This window comes from Cavia porcellus, unplaced genomic scaffold (assembly GCF_034190915.1).
Source record: "Cavia porcellus strain 051 isolate PalLab524CR breed Dunkin Hartley unplaced genomic scaffold, mCavPor4.1 scaffold_5, whole genome shotgun sequence".
In the NCBI taxonomy this organism is placed as follows: Eukaryota; Metazoa; Chordata; class Mammalia; order Rodentia; family Caviidae; genus Cavia; species Cavia porcellus.
Window position 1 is genome coordinate 16,286,330 of NW_026947488.1, and position 19,929 is coordinate 16,306,258.

The 19,929-nt window shown below is 39.6% G+C and overlaps 1 pseudogene; it reads right to left on the bottom strand.

The window, feature by feature from the left end:
• Positions 1-17,253, bottom strand: part of LOC100724642 (probable U3 small nucleolar RNA-associated protein 11) — a 70,678-nt pseudogene extending 53,425 nt beyond the window's left edge.
• Between the last annotated feature and the right edge of the window lie 2,676 nt (positions 17,254-19,929).

Sequence of the window (19,929 nt, forward strand, 5' to 3'; positions counted from 1 at the left end):
TGGGCTGGAGGTTTGAGGTTGTAATTTGGTCTTTCGTTTTGTCATTTTCCTATATTTCTGTGTTTCAAGTGTTATTTGAAAGCTTCCTCAGGATCTGTTGAAAATCCCCTTCTATGTTTGCAGCTACTGAGACTCTGGCACCACGCTACCCCAAGCCATTGGGCCTGCAGAACCAATGGCCCTCCTCTGCTTGTTCAGAACTCCGCAGTTCCAGACAAGCTGGGCCTCAGGGACACTGTGCGCCCACCTGCCCCTTGGAAGCTCCACAGCTCTTCAATCGCAGCCGGGTTAGGGTACTCACCACAGGCCGCGGTGCCTCAGGAGCCTGTGATCCCTCCCTGCTTGCAGAGATATCCACAGTCCTCCAGACAAAGGAAGGCGCGGCAGCAAAACAGACTGGGCTCGGGGGATAGTGTGGGCCCGCCCACCCATCAGAAGCTCAGCAGACCTCCAAGTGCAGCCGGGATGGGGAGGCCGATGTAGTGGTCTCTAACCTGCTGCTCCACTTCACTGCACCCGGAAGCCTGGGGGGTCCGGAATAGTCTGAGATTTGGGCAGAGTGTGCTGAGCACTCACCACAGGCCGAGGTGCCTCAGGAACCTGCGATCCCTCCCTGCTTGCAGAGATATTCAGTCCTCCAGACAAAGGAAGGGGCTTCTGCAGGCACTCCAGATCCGCCCAGCTCCTCCTCTGCACACCGATGGCTAGGTGCGGCTGGGCTCGGGGGATAGTCCATAAAGCATGCTTAAATAAATACAAAAGAATTGAAATAATCCCATATATTATCAAATCATAGTGCAATGAAGTAGAAACCAATGGGAAAGAAACCACAGAAATTGTGCAAACATATAGACATTAAACAATACATACTTGAATAACAGTGAATCACAGAGAAGTTATAGAGTTCCTAGAATCAAACAGTAATGCTATTACAACACACCAGGACCTATGAGACAGAGTGAAAACAGTCCTAGGAGGTATTTATAGCTATAAATGCCAGTGTTCGAAAAACAGAGTGAGCTGCAAAAAATCTTAATAATATAATTCAGGGCCTTAAGAAACCCAAACTTAAAGCTAGTACAAGGAAAGAAATTATAAAGATCATAGTGGAAATTAATGAAATTTAGACTTTAAAAAAACCAATAAAAGCATTGTAGACCCAGAAACCGGCCAGTAGGTGGAATTGAGGTGACTAGCTTCTCCCCTTGCCACATCAAAGAGACCAGGCCACTGGAGGAATGCAAGTCGCACAGTAAGATCCTGACTGGGGTGCACAGGATGAACCAGCAGAAGTAGCAGGTAGAAAAGTCAAAAGCCATATTAACAATGCAAGTCAACAGGTAGTAAATAGGTGAACTAGAATTGTGCTTAGGAACAAAGACACATGGACTAGAAGCAAGTGGGTGAGGCTGCCCCATTTCTTTCTTCCTTTTTTATTGTATTTTTGTTTTTATCTTTCTTTCATTTCCTTTTTTCTTATATATTTTTTCTTTTTTTAAAAATAAATGGCTTGTGTGGAATCCAGCCACAGAAAGCTAATCCCATCCCCCCCAAACCCAGCGACCATGCTCAGATAATCCCTTGCTGACTCTTTCATTCTTTCCTTATTGCCTTGTTCTATAGTTTCTCAAAGCCTGTGTCATCATGCTTTGTCCTCCAGGTTGCTTCTACTTCCCTTTCAGTTATCTCTTTATCTAGTCTCCTTTTTAAGTTCCCCCACCACAGAATAAAACACTCTACCAAGAGGAAATACTTTGCATACAAGCTCCAATGTATGTTGTTATGTAACTGTAGATTTTGCTCCTGGGGTTTAAGGTACAAAATTAACAGTTACCACAACATGTCAGTTTCTAAAATGTGCTTGGTGGTAACGTTATTACTAATTATACTACTTAAGCGAGGAGGTCATATCTGCTGTAATCAGTTGTTCTCCTCTCTATAACAGTACTGGGAAACTCTGGGCTAATGATCTCACCACAGCCCAACACCAAAGAACTGGGGACTGAGTCAAACAGGTACCAACACCCTACTATTAATTAATTGAGAAGGCAAGATCTTAAGGCAGGTACAAATCCAGAACCTCCTACACACAGAAGACAACCCTGAAAAACAGACTTTTCCTAGAAGGACTTGATACTAGTAATATAATTACGTACCACAAAAACTTATAAGTATCAACACAGAACACAAAATAAAATTTTTTTAAATATAAAATGACAATATGCAGAAGAAAAATGCTATCTCAGCTCATCCCAGAACAAGTATAGGAGACAACAAGATAAAGGAAAATGGAAGTTACATACCTAAAATTTCTTAAATGACAGCAACCAAAGTAAAGAAACAAATCCATGAGGTTATAGATGAAATTAGATCAGAAATAATCTCTTACATAAAAAAAGGAATTTATAAAGGAATTGCTCAGCAAATGTACAGTAGAGACAGATAAAAAAGATGATAAGGAAAAGATGGACACTGTGAATGGCCAATACAGGAAAGAAATAAAACGCATGAAATGCATTCAAACAGATAGGAAGGAAATTTTAAATTCCATTGAAAGCTAGCAAAACCACTCAAATGAAACTGGAGATAGACTTTCAGACCTTGAAGACAGGATCGTGGCTAGTGATCATAAAAGGAAGGATTTCTTTAAAATCACAAACGATCAAGAAATCAGTCTGTAGATTCCTCAGAAAACTAGAAATACGAATCTCATTCCACCCAGCTATTTCCCTCCAGGCTATCTTCCCAGAAGAACTAAAAACATCATACCACAGTGATATATGTGTACCCATTCTTATAGCAGCGAAATTTGCTATAGTTAAATCTTGTAAATAACCCAAATGCCCATTAACTAAGGATTGGACAAAAGATGTGTAGTCTTTTTATACAATGGAGTACTGCTTGGCCATAAAGAAGGATAAGCTTGAGACTTTTATAGGTATATAGATGTGAGTTGAGATCATACTCATAAGTGAAATAAATAAGATGGGCACATGTAAACATCCTACTGTCTCCTTGGTGTAAGAAAATGAAAGAATAAATAAAGTATAAAATGTACAAGTAGATATTGTGAATGGGAAGAAATTGTTCAAAATGATTAAGGAATTAGAATGGGTGAAAGGGGAAAGGAAAATTGGGGGAAGGGGAAAAGCTAATTCAGTTATATTATTAGTATCTCTTAGTTCATTAAAAAGGGAGGTTTCTGCTAACATTGATTGGAGAAAATTTTATGCCCATATCTTGTACCCTGAGCAACTACTTTAAAGATAACAATATGTAATATATTAACAATTGCTTTTTTCCTATTATTTTGTCATGAAATTTCATTTTATCTGTTTTCCATTAGTAAAACCAGGTATGGCAGTGCGTGGCTATAATCCCAGGACTTGGGAGGTTGAGGCAGGAGGATTACTATTAGTTCAAGGCTTATCCAGTGCTACATATTGAGCTGAAGACCAGCCTGAACACAAAGGTATAGTGATCTAAAATTTTCAAAGACAACAGCACAGGACTGCCACAAAACAGACATGCATGACAATAGAGGCTGCAGAAATAGTTTCTATCATCTGATCTTTGACAAAAAATTTTTTTAAATATGCCACAGGGAAGTTAATGGTGCTGGAAAGACTGGCTATGACCATCTAGACCCTTACCTACCATCACGTATTACATAAAATCAAAATGAAGGGAAATAAACAAAATGCTCTTTATCTCAATCTAAGATAGAGCAGGGGGACCTAATCTTACCACTCGCTGATCATGGATGTGAGTCACGAGTCACGGAAACACATGTATTAGACATTAGCTGGCTGGCCAGAGGGTTGCTTGGTCCTTGGGTTCCTGATTAAAAGATTCAGACAGGACACAGGAAAGCATGTTTGGCTTAGAAGTTACTTAGAATGTCCATCTTTTACTGCTGCAAAGCATCATTCATTCTTTCCAGATGGTCAATGTTTTCTTTGAAATAGAGTATTGTTCCAGGCACTTAATCAAACAGTATATTTTCCTTTTTTAAACACTTGGAAATTTTACCTACTTCTTTTTCTTTAATTTATGAAAAAATATGGGACCTGAGATTAATCTCAATGGCTCAAGCACTTGCCTGTTAAGCTTGAGGTAATGAGTTCAATCCCCAGTACCTCCCCAAATTTACAATGTAAAACAAAAATCTATGAAAAAATAAAATGAAATTTCATAACACAATGAGAGAATAACAGTAGCTAATACATTGTGTATCATAGCATTAAAGGAGATGTTTGTGGTATATAAGGATTACATTTATTGAGGAAAGTTGGCACAAGTACACAATATTATCTTAATTCTTTTTTCATCCCCTACCCCTCCTCTCGTTTTCTTGCTCCCTTTAATTCCTGGACTCCTTCTCATTTTCAAAAGTTGTATTTTATCATTATGTTTTCTTTCAGTTCTTTTTTCTCCTACCCATTTCCCTCCCCTCCTTCTCTCCCTCCATCTCTTGTTCCCTCATCCATGTGAAAAGACTTTCCCTACTTTTATTTGTCTTCTACTTTGATTTTCATTTGTATATTTTTTTCAAAGACTAAGCAGCCAAATAAGCAGACACTTCTCGGAAGAAGCACAAATGACAACCAAATGCATGAAAAAATTTTCAACATTTCTGGCCATTAGAGAAGTGCAACTTAATACTACACTGAGGTACCATCTTACTAAAGAAAGAACAGCTATCATCAAGGAAACAAACAAATGCTAGTGAAAATGTGGTAGAAAAAGAACTCTTCTCCATTACTGGTTGGGAATCTAAAGTAGTACAATCACTATGGAAATTGGGATGGAGAGTCCTCAAAAAATTAAAAGCAGAAATTCTATTTGATCTAGGTAGTTCTCTTCTAGGTATCTTCCTTCCCAAAAGAGTTAAATCCATCATGTTTCAGGGATACATGCATACCTATATTTAGGGTAGCACAATTTATAATAGTTACATCTTAGAAATGGTATGTGTGTCCAGTAACAGATGAATGGACAAAGAAAATGTGACACTCATGATGGAGCACTACTCTGCCATAAAGAAAGATAAACTTGAGGCATTCATAGGCAAACGATGCAACTTAAGAACTTAATGTTAAGTAAATGACACACACTTAAATAATAATATATTTTCAAAAGAAATTTAAAGCAGAAAAATTAACCTATATCAGGTCTTAGTTTCATGTGGATAACCTGGATACATCCTGAAATATTACTTTTGCTCCATGTTTGGACCAATGGCCATGGCAACCAAAAATATTAAATATGTGACTGCCTGGTTTTAAGAATAAATGGACAGGGCTGGGGATTTAGCTCAGCAGTTCAAGAACATGCCTGTCAAGCATGAGGTCATGAGTTCTATCCCTGGTACAAAAAAAAAGAATAAATGGATTTAGCCATATATGGTGGCTCGTATCTGTAATCCCAGCACTTGGGAGGCTGAGGGAGGAGGATTCCTATGAGCTTGAGACCAGCCTGGGTTACATAGTGAGTTCAAGACCAGCCTGAACTATACAGTGAAATCTTATGTCAATAAATAAGCAAATCAATCAATCGATCAATGAACTTCTGGGTATGGCTGCCCATGCAGCGCAACTGCACTGTGTCTGATTTTAAGATTTCATTCTGATGTGTACAGAAATTTTTGATCTAACACCTGGTAGGTGATTACAAATACATCATACTCTGAGGTCTTTATCTCTTTAACTATAATTACTTGAATAATTAAAAACCTGACTTTTGCAAAAATAAATGGAACACTTCACTGCTATTATAGGATGAATGGCTGAGCCTGGCCTCTTGGACCACCAGAGCAAGAGCTTGTGCGCTAAACACCATTAACAAGTTTCGTTGTGTGTAAATGTTTATAAAACCGTGACCCATTTATTAGGAGATTTGTGAGGTGTATTTAATACTACAGAAAGCAAAAGACTGTGAGTTGCAAACGCTCCAAATGCACGGGGCTGGGCTGTATTTCCCAGCTAAACACTTGGGTCTTTCTTTGAGGTTGGGGGGCTGCAATAAAGTGAGGAAGGGACCTGCCTGTCTGAAGAGGTTGTAACTCTCCCCCAGATGAAATTCCATTTCCCAGTTCAGAACGATGGCACCTGGGGCAATTCTAAGACTCTGCCCAATCTTCTCATGCTCTCTTGCCTTCTTCATGCTGTTTCCTCTACCAAAAAAGGGAAATGATACAACCCCTCTCTTTCTCTTTTGAAGATATATGAAAATTCTGAAGCCACATAATGAAAAAGTACACCAGATGTCTGGCTAAATCTGTTCCTCTGTGTTTCTTTGAAATATTGGCTTGCATTTCAATACTAGTTTTTTAAATTTGCTTAATTTTTAAATGTTTAACTCTCCATGTTGCAGCCAGTGTGATCTTTTCATAAAGTAAATACAATCTATGATTTCATGTAATGAGTGCATAAACCATGAAATATGATGTTGAGTTTTTAAAAACTGTAAAAAAATGCTACTTACCACATGATTTCACTTGTGTTATGGTTTGTGGCTACTGGTCATCCCAAAGCCTCATGCAGTGATGAGTGGGCTTTTTTTCCCTTTTGGTTGAACTCAGGACCTTGCACTTGCCATGCAGTCACTTGTGCCACTGAGCTACATCCCCATCCCATTGGTGGGGCTGTTTCAGAGGTAGCTGAATCCAGAGAGGGTGACTGGTTCATGGAGCAGCACTAGGATTAAGGGTGAGTGATTACTAAATCAGTCCACTGATTGGTTTGGCACCACTCTCATCTCCATAGCCCGGATGCAGTATAAGGAACAGAAAGAGGATTGCCTTCTCTCTTTCTTGCTTGCTTTTGCTGTCTTCTGCCCATCATGAACTGGTTCTCTTCTGCGTTGTCCTACTGCCTAAGCCACCCTGCCTTGGAGTCAGTGGGTTGTGCCCTGAAACCTCTACAAACTGTGAGCTAAATAAGCCTTTCTCTCTTTAATTGTGGGTTCCAGTTATTTTGTCTCAACAATGGGGGGAAAGTACTTAAAATAATTTTCATAAGAAGTATAAAAACAAGCAAATAGTTGGAAGTGAAAATAATGTCTCTTGTGGCCCAGGGTGTCATGTGATGGAAGGTGCTTATGTGTAAGTAATGTTCTGAATAATGCATTAAGTTATACATTTACATATATATTATACTTCAGTATTAAATAAGTATGGAAAAAGAAAAGGAAGGTTATGTCATCTCCATATATATAAAAACTTCCAGTGGATTCTGATTCCTCTCGATATGAGTGGAAGTTAGTGTCAAAATAGAGTCCCTCTGTCAAACACTAGCAAATTGGAGATGGGAGGCCAGGAAGGAAGGGATTTTCATGCATGAACCATTGCCTGTGATAGAAACTATGCAAGGATTCCTGGATATTCTGGTATCTTAGAAAGGGCCTTTTGGTGCTCCATAACACACAACAGCCCTATTCTACTGACCCGAAAATAGCTATTTCTTTGAATGAATTAACTCATCTTCCTCAACAAACTTCTGTGACCAATTGTCTGTTCCAAGATAACTGAAGCTTAGGTATGCTTTGTCGACCATAGCATGTATACTGTGGATTGCATCCCCTGTTATTCCTGACTTAACAATTTCTTTGCTTTGGAGATTTTGTCATTCATTTTAGGTTGATGTGTGAAATTTGTACCCCAGTCCACCTGTTGCACTTGGCAAGAGAGAATTTCTTTCCATGTGAAACCTCACTGGACCTCTTACAGCTCCTCTGGTGCTTTCTGCTATGCTGAGAAGCTCTGGCCACATGGCAATTTACTTCACCTGGAGAGAATCCCTCCACCTGGGATCTCTTCCCTCTGTATCCTGTTGCCTTGAAGGCTACTTCTGCCCAGAGGCGGCGCCTGACCCCCCGTCTGAACTGTAACCCCACTGTTCCCTTATGAGTATCCTCTTTTTTATCTTCCCAAAACTGTGATTTCCATGTTTATGCTTATTATGCATCATTATTTGAGAAAAGATCCTTGCCTCACCTACCTTTTAAACCAAAAAAGGTTGGGTGCATACATAGCTCAGCCAGGACTGTATGCCCATACCTGGCCCAGCCTCTAACAAGAATAATACTTCCTAGTTGTTTGATTCATTAGTAAAAAAGAATACTCTGGGAGGAAAGACCAGATAAAAAGTATGTTGGGGGAAAAAGACAAAAATGTTAAAAGCTGATGTATTAGTATAGTAAAACCAAAGGTTTCTTTTTTTCTTTCACTATTACAACTATTTTAATATCTTGACTTTTTATAATGAAGCAAATGAAATTTAAATAATTTTGTACTATATAAATTTAAAACTTACAGATTTCTATAAAAAAGATAAAATGGCAAAATTGTCCTCAATTTTCCAATTTCCACTGAAGTGGATAGAAGGAAAAGCATGACCCTCTCACAATCACCAGTAGGAAACACGGGGACAGTTGAACTTCATTCTACAAACTCCAAAAAACTGCAGCAAAAGAAAAACACGGAGTACTGTGTTCCGTTGTGTTTTATCATGGGACCTAGCTCTACCTTTTGTGTCACAGAAGTGGTACAGAAGAAAGAGAAAATAACACGGAAATGTTGAGAATTTTTATCAATGAATCCTGTTTCTAATTATTCCCATGAGTTGCCCAACAGGACCTAAAATTAAAGGCATTTTATTATCGTGGATTCTAAAGGTCAGGAATTGAAACTGCATCCAAAACATCATTCTGTCACTCCTCCTGACTTTGTCTGAGGTCACCCAGTGGTGCCCAGGTGGTGGCGAGGTTGTCCTGGAGGCTCAGGAAGACTTCACACTCAGACCCAGGGCCTCAGCACGATGACTGAAGACTAATTCAGGTAGAAGTGCGGAGCAGAGTACCCAGTGAGGACATCCTTCTCAGCATAGTGCCTCAGGTTAGGCAGTGTGATGTATTAATCACTTTCTTGTCACTAGGAGAAACACCCAATATCTATGACTTTAAAACAAAAGGTTTCTTTCTTTCATTTCATTTCGTTTCATTGGTACCTGTTTACACACATCTTGGTGACACTCACTGAGGGCAGCTGGTACATGTACAGGACACACCATAGTTCTTTTTTCATTCACTTCCCATTCCCTTTCTCCTCTCCTTCCATCTTTAGGTCCCCTTCCTTATTGCAAAGGCCCTAGCTCTTTGTTTCCGGTTATCTTTTATTTTGCTCTTTATTTATATTTTAGTTTTCTCATACGAGAAAAAGCACATGATATTTAAGTTTATGTGTCTGACTTACCTCACAATTATGACCTCAGGGTACATCCATTTCTCTACAAGCGACTCAAGTTTATTGTTCTTCATGGCAGGACATTAAAAAGGGAAAGATCAAGCAGCTGAAGGTGCCTGGAGTATGTCTGCATCCTAGAATCTGTTTCACTGAACCCCATGTCTGTCTGCTTTTGCGCCAGGCCTTATAAATGCCACGTTGTCTTGAACTCTTTACCTGTTTTGGACATACAAGCTACTTCTGACATTTAGTCACTACAAGTTGTGCTGTTATAAATACACTTATGAAGATATTACTGTAATACGATATCTTTAATCCTTTCAGGAAGGTACCTAGAAGGGGAATAGCTGTGTCAAATGGAATTTCTAGGTTTAATTTGGAGGAATCTTCATGATTTTCATAGTGCTTGGACTAGTTTACATTCTCATCAACAATATAGAAAATTTTTTTCCCTGCTGCCTCACTAGAGTTTGTTATTATTGGATTTCTTGATGATAGTTATTGTTTTCCTAATTTCTTTCTTGGCAAGTTCATTTTTGCTGTATGTTGATTCTGTGTCCCCTTCCAGTACTGAATTTGATTATTAATTCTATGAGTTAATTGGTAGATTTAGGTCCTCTATGGAAAGACTTTATCTACAAATAATGATAATTTGACTTCTTTGTGTTCTATACATATCTCTATTATTTATTTTCCTTGTTTGATGGTTCTGGCTAATGTTTTGATAACTATATTCAACATGCATGATGGTACTGGACATCCTGGTCTTATTCCTGACTGTAGAGGGAAAGTTTTCAGCTTTTTATCATTTAATACAATGTTGGCCATTCATTAGTCATAGTTTTATGAAATTGAGATAAGGTCCTTCTATACTTACTTATTTTCCTTAGAGTTTTTTTCATCATGAACGAATGTTGGATTTTATCAAAAACTTTTTCTGTGCTTATTGAGATGATCATGTGATTTTTGTCTTGGTTTTATTTATGTAATTTATTACATTTATTGATTTGCATGTGTTAATTCATCCCTGAAACCCTAGGATGATGCCTAATCCATTACGATGCATAATCTTTCCCTTTTCTTTCTCTTTTTTTCTTCCTCCTCCTCCTTCTCATCCTTCTCCTCTTCATCCTTCTTCTTCCTCTTCCCTTTTGAGACTGGATTTTACTATATAGTGCAGGCTCTTCTTTGCGGCCCAGGCTGGCCTTGAAATCACAGCGATTCTCCTGCCTCAGCCTCCTGAGTGCTGTGTTCATTAAAGGAATTAGTCTGTTTCTCTCTTCTTTTCTTTCTCTCTCTCTCCCCCTCTGTGGTTGGATCCATTTCTGGTTTTGAAAATGCTGGCTTCTAGTGGCAACTTTGGAAGAATGCCTTTCTTGTCAATTTCATTTAACATTTTGAGCAAATTGGTGTTAAATTTTCCCTGATGTTCTTGTAGAATTCAGCAGTGAATCCATCAGGTTTTGGGGTTTCTTCGTTGGTAATTTTTTATTACTGCCTCAATTTCATTGCCAGTTATTGTATTATTTAGGGTTTTTATATCTTCTTTGCTCAGTTTTGGTAATTCATATTGTCTAGGAATTTATTCATTTCTCTGAATTCTCCAATTTATTTTAAGTGGAGCCTGGTACACAGGCAGTGCTAAGTTCCTAGGCATCTCTCATTTCTGTAACTGAGGAATCCCAGCTCCACGCTTCTCTTGTCCTCATGAACACACACAACCCCAAGGAGGGGATCCCTGAGACTCATGCTCCCTCCTTTCTCCTTTCAGCATGCAGGAGAAGCTGGGTGCAGCAGCCCCTTTCTGCAGTGACAGACACTTGGCAGATTGAGGTGGGAGGGTCACTTGGGTCCAGGAGCCCCAAATGAAAAATATAGGGGGAAAAACCCTCTAAAAAACACAAAGGAAAAATAACCAATACCACAATGGAGTCCAAGAAAACAACCTACCCTAGAATCTGACTTTCTGCAAAAAGTAATGAAAAAAAGTATTAATGGTAAAGGGTTAGTATAGTTAGATGCAATGGAGCTGAGAAGTCATTCCCTTGCCTCCATTTAATGCAAAGTATCACACTATGGTTATACCTGCTTCTGCTATCCTAAGAGACATAGACAATAAAATAACAAATCTTAAGAGACTAAGATCAATAACAAAATCCGAACTGAATCTCAGCCCAGTTGAGACATTTTGTGGGAGTTTCTTTTTGATATCTGATTTACTCACTGACACTAAAACCTCCCAACTCTTTCAACCTGTGTGACCCATTTAGAACTTTCCAATAGACAACGCTGTTAACCACTCCTGCCATTGAGTTACAGGGAATAGAGTTGGATTTACCTCTCCAGGTAAAGCCTAAGCTACCTGAGACCAGAAGATGAAAAAGAACAACCTCAAAGAAGATCAAATCAGGATGTGTTTAACAAGTCTTCTCTGTCTGTATACCTGTGGATAATTACCTGTTCATAGTCATGTCTTTTATCCTCAATTCCTTCATTAACTGGTAGAAATGTGGCAGGGTTTAAGGAGGAACATGTCTTTATTTAAATGACTGATCCTTAAGAGGTAGAGCCTGATGTTTAAGAACTTGGTTGTGCGATAGCTATAGGCTCCCTTTGGAAGAAAGCAGTCCCTGCCACATTGTGAGGCGTATATAGAGTGAGATCTTTCCTGAAAGTCAGGTTGGATGTCTCTCGTACCAGGACAGCTATGGGAGCCACAGATCTAAGGCACAGGCCATCCCTGTGCTATGATGTCTATTTCATGCCTCTGATATCTCACAGGTTGTTGAGTGGGTCCTCAATCCTGCATAAACACTTCCAAAGACATCAACATACAGATTGAAGCAGAGTCCTGTCAGTAGGCTCAATGCTGAGGCATTTAGAACTGCTTCTTTAAACTTCTGGAATGCAGTCTGGGAATCAGATTCCTAGACAGGGAATATGGGTATCTGTCCTTTGGCTTCCTTTATAAGATGACAGAGGGTTCATGCAAGTGTACTGTACCCTCATCTCAAAAAGTGACAAAAGCCTGTAAAAATTCCTAGAAATCCTTTTAACTATCTTAGGGTCTTTGGCTTCAGAAAGGAAAATATTGGTTGCATTCTCTCTTTTTTCAGGCATCAGGTTCTCTTAGATATGATAAGGCTGGACTACTCTACCTCAAGGCTGTAAAGTGTTGCCTTAGACCTAGAGACCTTACAACTTCTGTCTGCTAGAAAATTCAGCAAACCATGGATGCTTTGGCCAGAGAGATGTTCTGAAGGGGCACCTAACATTATATCATCTACATATTGCAGGACTGTGACTTGAGAAAACTCAGAACAGGCCAAATCAGGGGAAAGCATTTGTCCATAATATGGGGCTGCCTCTGAACCCTTGAAGAATCATAGTTCAAGTCAATTGAGAAGCCTGGTCCTGATCATGAAGATTTTCAAAGGCAAAAGAAAGCTGGGAATCTGTTTATAAAGGAATACAAAAGAATGTATCTTTTAAGTCCAACACTGAAAACCAGCTGGCATCTCCCAGGATCTGAGACAGGGGGTATATGAGTTAGGTACCACTGGGTGAATTGGCACATCTGTCTCATTCACCAGCCTAAGGTCCTGTGCCAACCTCCACTCTCCACTGGATTTTGAACTCCTAAGAATGGAGTATTTCAGGAACTGTTTCAGGGTACAAGTGAACTGTGTGTCCTTAAATTGTCAATTATAGGCAATAGTACTCTTTTAACTTCAGGCCTTAGGGGATATTGTCTTTGGTGTGGAAAATTAGATCTTTGAGATATATTTGTACTGGGGTAGCTCTATTCCACCCTTAGTTACCCATAGTTAAGGATTCATTTCTGACTCCATGACAGAAAAGCAGCATATCTGACTTGGGTTCATGGATATTACAGTATTCAAGCAATATATCTGTCCTCAGGAGGAAAACTGGACTTTCAGGTATAATAAAAAAGAATAGAAGAAGAGAAAGCAGTCCAGCCTAAGGGCAGTCACAAATAGTCAGTAGCCTCCTCTCCACTGAATCCTTAAGTATGAGGGCTGGAAAGAGGGCTGGGGCTGAAAAAGAAGGGCCAAGAAACATGTGCCAGTGTCCAGCAATAGGCTAGTTTCTTTTTCCTCCATAGTCATGAGTACATGGGCTCTTCTGTGGAGATGACAGTTTCTGGCTAGAGGGAGAAGGTAGAGTGCCCCGGGGATGTTCAGTCTTGCTGGACCAACTGGTAAGATTGGCCTGGTCCCTGGGACCTCCATCGCAGGAGGCATTCCAATATCCAGTGGTCACCTTTGAAACAAGGCATGGCACAAGGGGCCTCTTATCATGACACTTTTTATCATAGTCCCTCCTAAAGTGGCCTGGACTTCCACAGTGATAACAAGTAAGTTCAATTATTGAGCACTTCTTGGAGCCCTGAAAACCCGACTTGAAGACTACTCCTTTTGAGGCCACAAGGCAGTGACATTCTTTGGTCTCTTTGTTTTATCCCATTGGGCCAGGTATGATGATGCAAGCCTGTAATCCCAGTACTTGGGAGGCTGAAGCAGGAAGATTGCCATGAGTTTAAGGCCAGCCTGGGTTACATAGTGAATTCAAGGATAGCTTGCACTGCACAGTAACGCCTAGTCTAATAAACAACAACAAAGCATGTTTTATCCTTTTGACCGCCCCTTGGTCCCCATTATATAGCACTGAGGAAGCAATTCTCACTAAAATATCAAGTGAGCTATCTGGAACAAAAGCCATCTTTTGTAACTTTTTCCTAATATTGAAGCTAAGTAATAAACTTGTCTTTAAGGATGATCTGTCCTTCTAGCAAGTTAGGATTCAGGGTTATATCTTTTATCAAAGCCTCTTATAAACAATCTAAGAAGGCAGAGGGGTTCTCATCTTTCTCCTAAGGAATAGTCTATGACTTAAAATAATTAAAGGGCATAGGTCTTATTCTTCTTCAAGAATACATGTCTGAAGATGTTTCTTATTCCAATCTTCCGTTAGTTGGCAAGTTAGTAGGGATCTCATGTAGGGATTTTTTGGGCATGAGGAGGAATCTGTCTGTTCTTCTGGCTACCTGTCTTCTGGCCTTCTAAATTTAACAGTATGATATTTATCCCCAAATGTAATAGATCTTGTGATGCTGCTTGTCTCTTATTAGAAGTCAATGATTGATTTAAAGAGTAACTTTGTATCTTTTCAGTCTAGTTCATAGGTCTGAGTAAGTCCCCTAAAAACCAGAGTGTACTTGCCAGAATCACCTGAAAACTTTCCCAGGTCTTTTTAAATCTGTTTTTAGGCCCCTGAGAGAAAAGGTCACATGGACATGGGTAAGGTCAAATTCTTCAGCCACCTCCGTAAGGAACACTGTCCTTGAGGGGATTGAGTAAAATCAGATAGGGATAGATATAGATCAGTAGCGGCTTCAGTGAAAGTTGGCTTGAAGGATCTGCCCCTAGAGTCCAGAGGGCAACTAAGGGAAACCTCGGGCTCAGCAACAGTGGATGGGCTTTGATTAAGGTTGTCTTGAAAACTTCATCTGTAGGATCTGAAGGGCAAGGTAGGGGAACCTCAGGCTCAGTGACAGTAGATGCATGGGATAGTACCTTAAGGACCAGAGGTGACTGGTTTCCTTGTGATTTACATTTACACTTTGGACATAAGTAAGGATTATCTCTTAATGCAAAGAAAATATGAATAGAAGGCAATTTGGGCCATTTTCCCTCTCTCTCCAACAGTACAATTCTAGTTGTGAAACAGTATCATAGTCAATACTTGCCCCTGTATTCTGTTTTGCCTGTGGGGTAAGTTGACCCTAGAGGTTGTGCAGAAAAATACTAATGAGCTTTGTCTCAATATGTGAGAGTTGAACAATTTCCAGTGCTTGAGAATACATTCCAAAAGAGTAAGAGAATTTGACATTGAATTTCCCATCTGCAAAACAACAAGGGGAAAATAAGTATATCTTTCAATCCCTCCTTGGTTCCTGTACCCTCCCAAGACATTCCCCAAAGTACAGGTGGCTGCTATCTGAAAAGTAGCCCGAAAATGGGTCAGACTACTCACTCTTAATGATGTGTGCATCTACCTTCTCTGGAAACTCACATGCCTAACTCCAACATGTGTTTCCAAAAGCACAAGCTACAGTTGATTTCAGCTATAACAATCATGTTTAAGGAAGGATGCATACTAGCATAAATAACCATTAATTGAGAGACCTAAACAACTGCCTTCCCATTCTTTGAAAGAGAATAATATGGAAAAAATCAAAGGGCAAATTTGAAATCATGGAGCATTTCCCAGTCTGCAAAAGAAATCACCTCCAGAAATAGACAGAATCAATTAATGGCTCAGAAAAATGCCACCCGGCACCATAGGGCAAGGTTGTTTCTAAGACGTTTGTGCTGTCTGCTTAATATTTGTGCTGCCTACTTAGGTAATATTGTTTAGCAGCATGACAAGGCTAAGATTTACTCAAAATCCACTCTAAAATTTCTATGTTGCTGTATCTCCAGCACTCTCATGAACCTCACAAGCTAAATTTATACTCATTGCTTAGCAACCACAATTTGCACATTAGCAAAAGTTCTTCCCTTCTCTAAACACATAGATGATGAAAACCAGACCTAGGAGGGGAGAAAGAGAGCCAGGGGTTGGGAACACTCCATTAAATTAAATGTTTTGGTCCCTTAAATATCATGCTTGAGGAACCAAGCATGATATTTCTGGTTTCACCCACAAATTGGTTCTTCCCATCGGGTCTCAGATTCAGTTTCTCAGGATGGCCGTTGTCCAGAACACTAAGCAGGGACATTGTTTTTATGTGTTCTCCTGGATGAGCAAAATTCTGCTGTCTCATCTGCCTCAGAGATGGTTATATGTCCCTCATCTAAATTACTTTCCTGTCTTTGGCACTAGCAACTACTCATTTTCTATGGGCTCAACTTAAAAGTTCTTAGCTGATGGATAGGAAGGAAAAGTTTAGACAGTTCAGGGTTCCTCCCTCTTTAATGCCTCCAAAAGATGGAAAGTACAAAGTGACAGAAAAAGATCAGAAATGAGATTTTTTTTTAAAAAATGAAGCCTTTTCTTCGCATGCTCACAGTGAGTTGAGACAGCTTGCCCATGAGCTGTCACCTTCAGCCTGGAGAGATGACAGTGGAGAATCTCAAAAGCTAAGATTTCCTCCTTACCAGTGGAAGATCAGACCAGAAAAGAAACTGAAGCAGAACAGGCTTGCCTTCCCCTCTCTACTGTGTGTGAGCATCAGGCCAGACTGTCCCAGTGAAATTTGTCCTCCAAATTTTAGTAGGTCCCAACCTATTAACTTTTACCTGGGAGATGAACTCCCATAATTTATTATTAGATATGTATATTTCCTAAATATAAACTAGATTTCATAAAAAAAAAAAACACATTCTACAGCATTTAATAAACTCATTTTGGTTACTATGAGGAACATTCTATTACTTTTCCCCCTAGCAACATTGTCTAAAATAAGACAATGAACCACAACAGTCAAAACAAGTCAAACAGGTCAAGCAAGGGACACCAGTAAATTCAGCAACTAGCAACTCCATATGTGGTGTATACCAAACAGGAATACAAGGCCTTGCTTGCTGTGGTGGACTAACTAATGATCAACTTGTAACACCTAGCTAAACTGAATCAGTGTGGTGCTGGGTGGGGAAGGCCCACCTTTGCCATGGTTGCCGGCAACTTAAAAAGAGAATTGAAGGGAAGATATGCTGTTGATTCCCCTGGAAAACCTTGCCATGCTGGCTTTCCTGGTATGAACTCATTATCAGAGGTGTTGGGTCCTTGCTGTCACTGAAGTGGCTGCAGTTCTCTTTGGGAGAGATCCGATCTTTGAGCATTGCTTCCTGACTCCGGTGCAGATCTCCCAGCCTGGTGGCACAGATCCTTTGTCCTGCTGGCACAGGATAACTTCCACCACTGGCCTTTGGATCTTCCAGATCTTCCAGTGCAGATTCTTGAAGCAGACTTGCATGAGACATTGTCGTAGGCTCTAGTCCTCCAGTTGGACTGAGAGAGAATACTACGATGGGCTCTAGGTCTTCAGCTGGATTTATGGAGGACATTTCTGTGGGATCTGGGTTCTTGGCTGGATTCTTTGGATCTCTAGTGTGTAAACAGGTCTCTTGCATTATTTTGCATTTGATTTTTTATACTGTGCGTAGTGGCACACACCTGTAATCTCAGCATTTGGGGGACTGAGGCAAGAGGATCACCATAAGTTTGAGGCCATCCTGGAGTAAATAGTGAGTACTTGAAAGCCTGAGCTACATAGCAATATCCCATCTCAAAAAAAAGAATCCTATAAATTATGTGTCCTATATTAAATCTATTCCCTTGTAAACCCTAACTACCACTCATGCAAAAGTAAAATGTCCCATGAAAAAAAGAGTGTAATCTTCTTAAGTTTTCAATTTCAATTTACCATCATTTTAACAAAAAAGTATAAAAATTACAAGACATAAAAGATCAAGGCATTAAGAAATTAACCAATGAGATTGATAATTTCTGAATGCCTAAACAAGTCACAATCCAGATTCCATGAAACCAAAGCAAACTCTTACCTCCATCCAATTATCCCAATGGGACATCCAAATAATAGAGGAAAAATAAATGTAACACCCAACTGCCAGATGGTAGATACACTGAGTTTATATCACCCAAAATTAAAGGATGAATTCTAAGAAACAATGGAGGTTAAGAGTAGGAAAAATTAATTGAGAGAGATAGCTCTTGAGAGACAAGAAGGGACATGAATGTGGGTTGGTAACAAAGACACCTCTAAAAGTAGATTTTATAGAGCAAAATCATGAGGTGGGTACCAAATCATGAAGTGGCTTCAACGTGGGTCAAAACTACAATCAACCAATCAGATTGTAAGAATAGCTGCTTAGGTAATATTGATCCAATGGGACACACGTCATGTAGCAGTGTACATGGAAAGAACGTGGGCCTTTTTAGGAAAGGATGGATCAGGAGGTCCTAGTCTCCCACTCGGATGACTGATGTCTACTTGGACTTTATTGGACCAGGTGATACCAATTATACTATAATCTTCAATTTACTGATTATCCCTTGGGGAGGCACAGAGGCCTAGCCATTCCATCTTTATCTTGAGGCCTGACATTTGACAGTGCACCTCCAGCCACATTTGTAATGTGTTCTCATCTCCTACACTGACTCCCTTGAGGGCTTTAACTGCCTACAATATTTTTAGCAAATAGTTGTCTATAATAAAACACAAGTGCTATGTTTGTCCTCAAAAGAAGACTGTGTCTCTTGTATCAGTAAATCTAAAATACTAAAAGACATGGCACAAAAACTGGCTAACAATGCTTCCAAAACCCATGAAGAGTCATGAGTCATAGGTGACTTGGCCAAATATATGGAATCGGAGGTCTCTATTAACTATCCTGGACATAGCCTTTATTTATCTTTCTCATAATCTTATAATTTAAGTCTTACATAATCTTTTATTCAAATTGTTTCTTTTGTTTGACAGCTGTCAGACTACTGGTGATGACCTTAACTCAAGATCAAAACCTGCCCCTATGCCCATGATTAATCAAGAAATCTACACAGAAGAACCCAGCTCCCTTGAACTCAGATTATTCAGGGCAAGAGTTCCTAGGTCTCCCCTAGGTAACACCAATATCTCTATTTATCCTGACCTTTCTCCTTCAACACTCCTCAAATATTTCGGGGGACCAGGAATCTAAGGGAAGAATAATATAGTTAGAAACAATGGAGCTGAGACTCATGTCCTTCCTTCCATTGGATACAAAACAACACCCTAAGTTATTTTTACTTCTAAGAGAGGCAGAAAATAAAATAACAAAAGCTTAGATATCAATGTTCTAGTCAAGAGCGTATACACACTGGATCTCCCAGCCTGACAATGCAGTTAACCTTTTCCATTTGCACTTTATGACAGGCTCATGCACATGTACTATACTGCATAAATATAATTAAGATCAATGCATTCTGGGATGAGTATCTAAAATAAGGGTCACAAGGTAACTCAGTACACTGTCAATCAATCCTATCAGTCACACTGAGAGAGTCAGTGAGAAGCACCAAAAACAGAGGGGTCTGCACTTTAAATTGTGAAGTCTGTTATCAGCCCCATTTTTCTACTGCTGTTGCTACTTTTCACCTGTGTGCAGTGCTTCTTGGTCACCCCAGCTCCTTTCATGGTCTGTGTTACACATATATTAGCACAGATTAACTCTGAGCACTGTTTATACCACGATCTTCATGAAACACACTGCTCACTACAAAGTGTAAACTTGGCAATTCTTTCCTCCGTATCCATAAGAACTTGAACTATTATTTGCCCATTCAACAGTAGTAGAGTCACCCAGGTTTTGTGTATTTGGGATAGGTATCAAGAGGTAGATGCCACAGTTATGAGTTTATTTCCTATAACTGGTATGGTTCAGTCTACAGGAAAAAAGAAAGAGTTCACAAGCTTGCAGGACAATGGGAAATACCATATCTGAGGATAGTGTAAAATAAAGTTTGCAGCTGCAAACAACAGAATCCAGTCCGGTTAGTTTAATCACATGAATGTCTTGTGTGTGGAAGTAGCTCACTGGTAAAACACTTGCTTAGTGAAAGGTTCAGATCAGACTTGACTCACCCAGCCCCAACCTGTT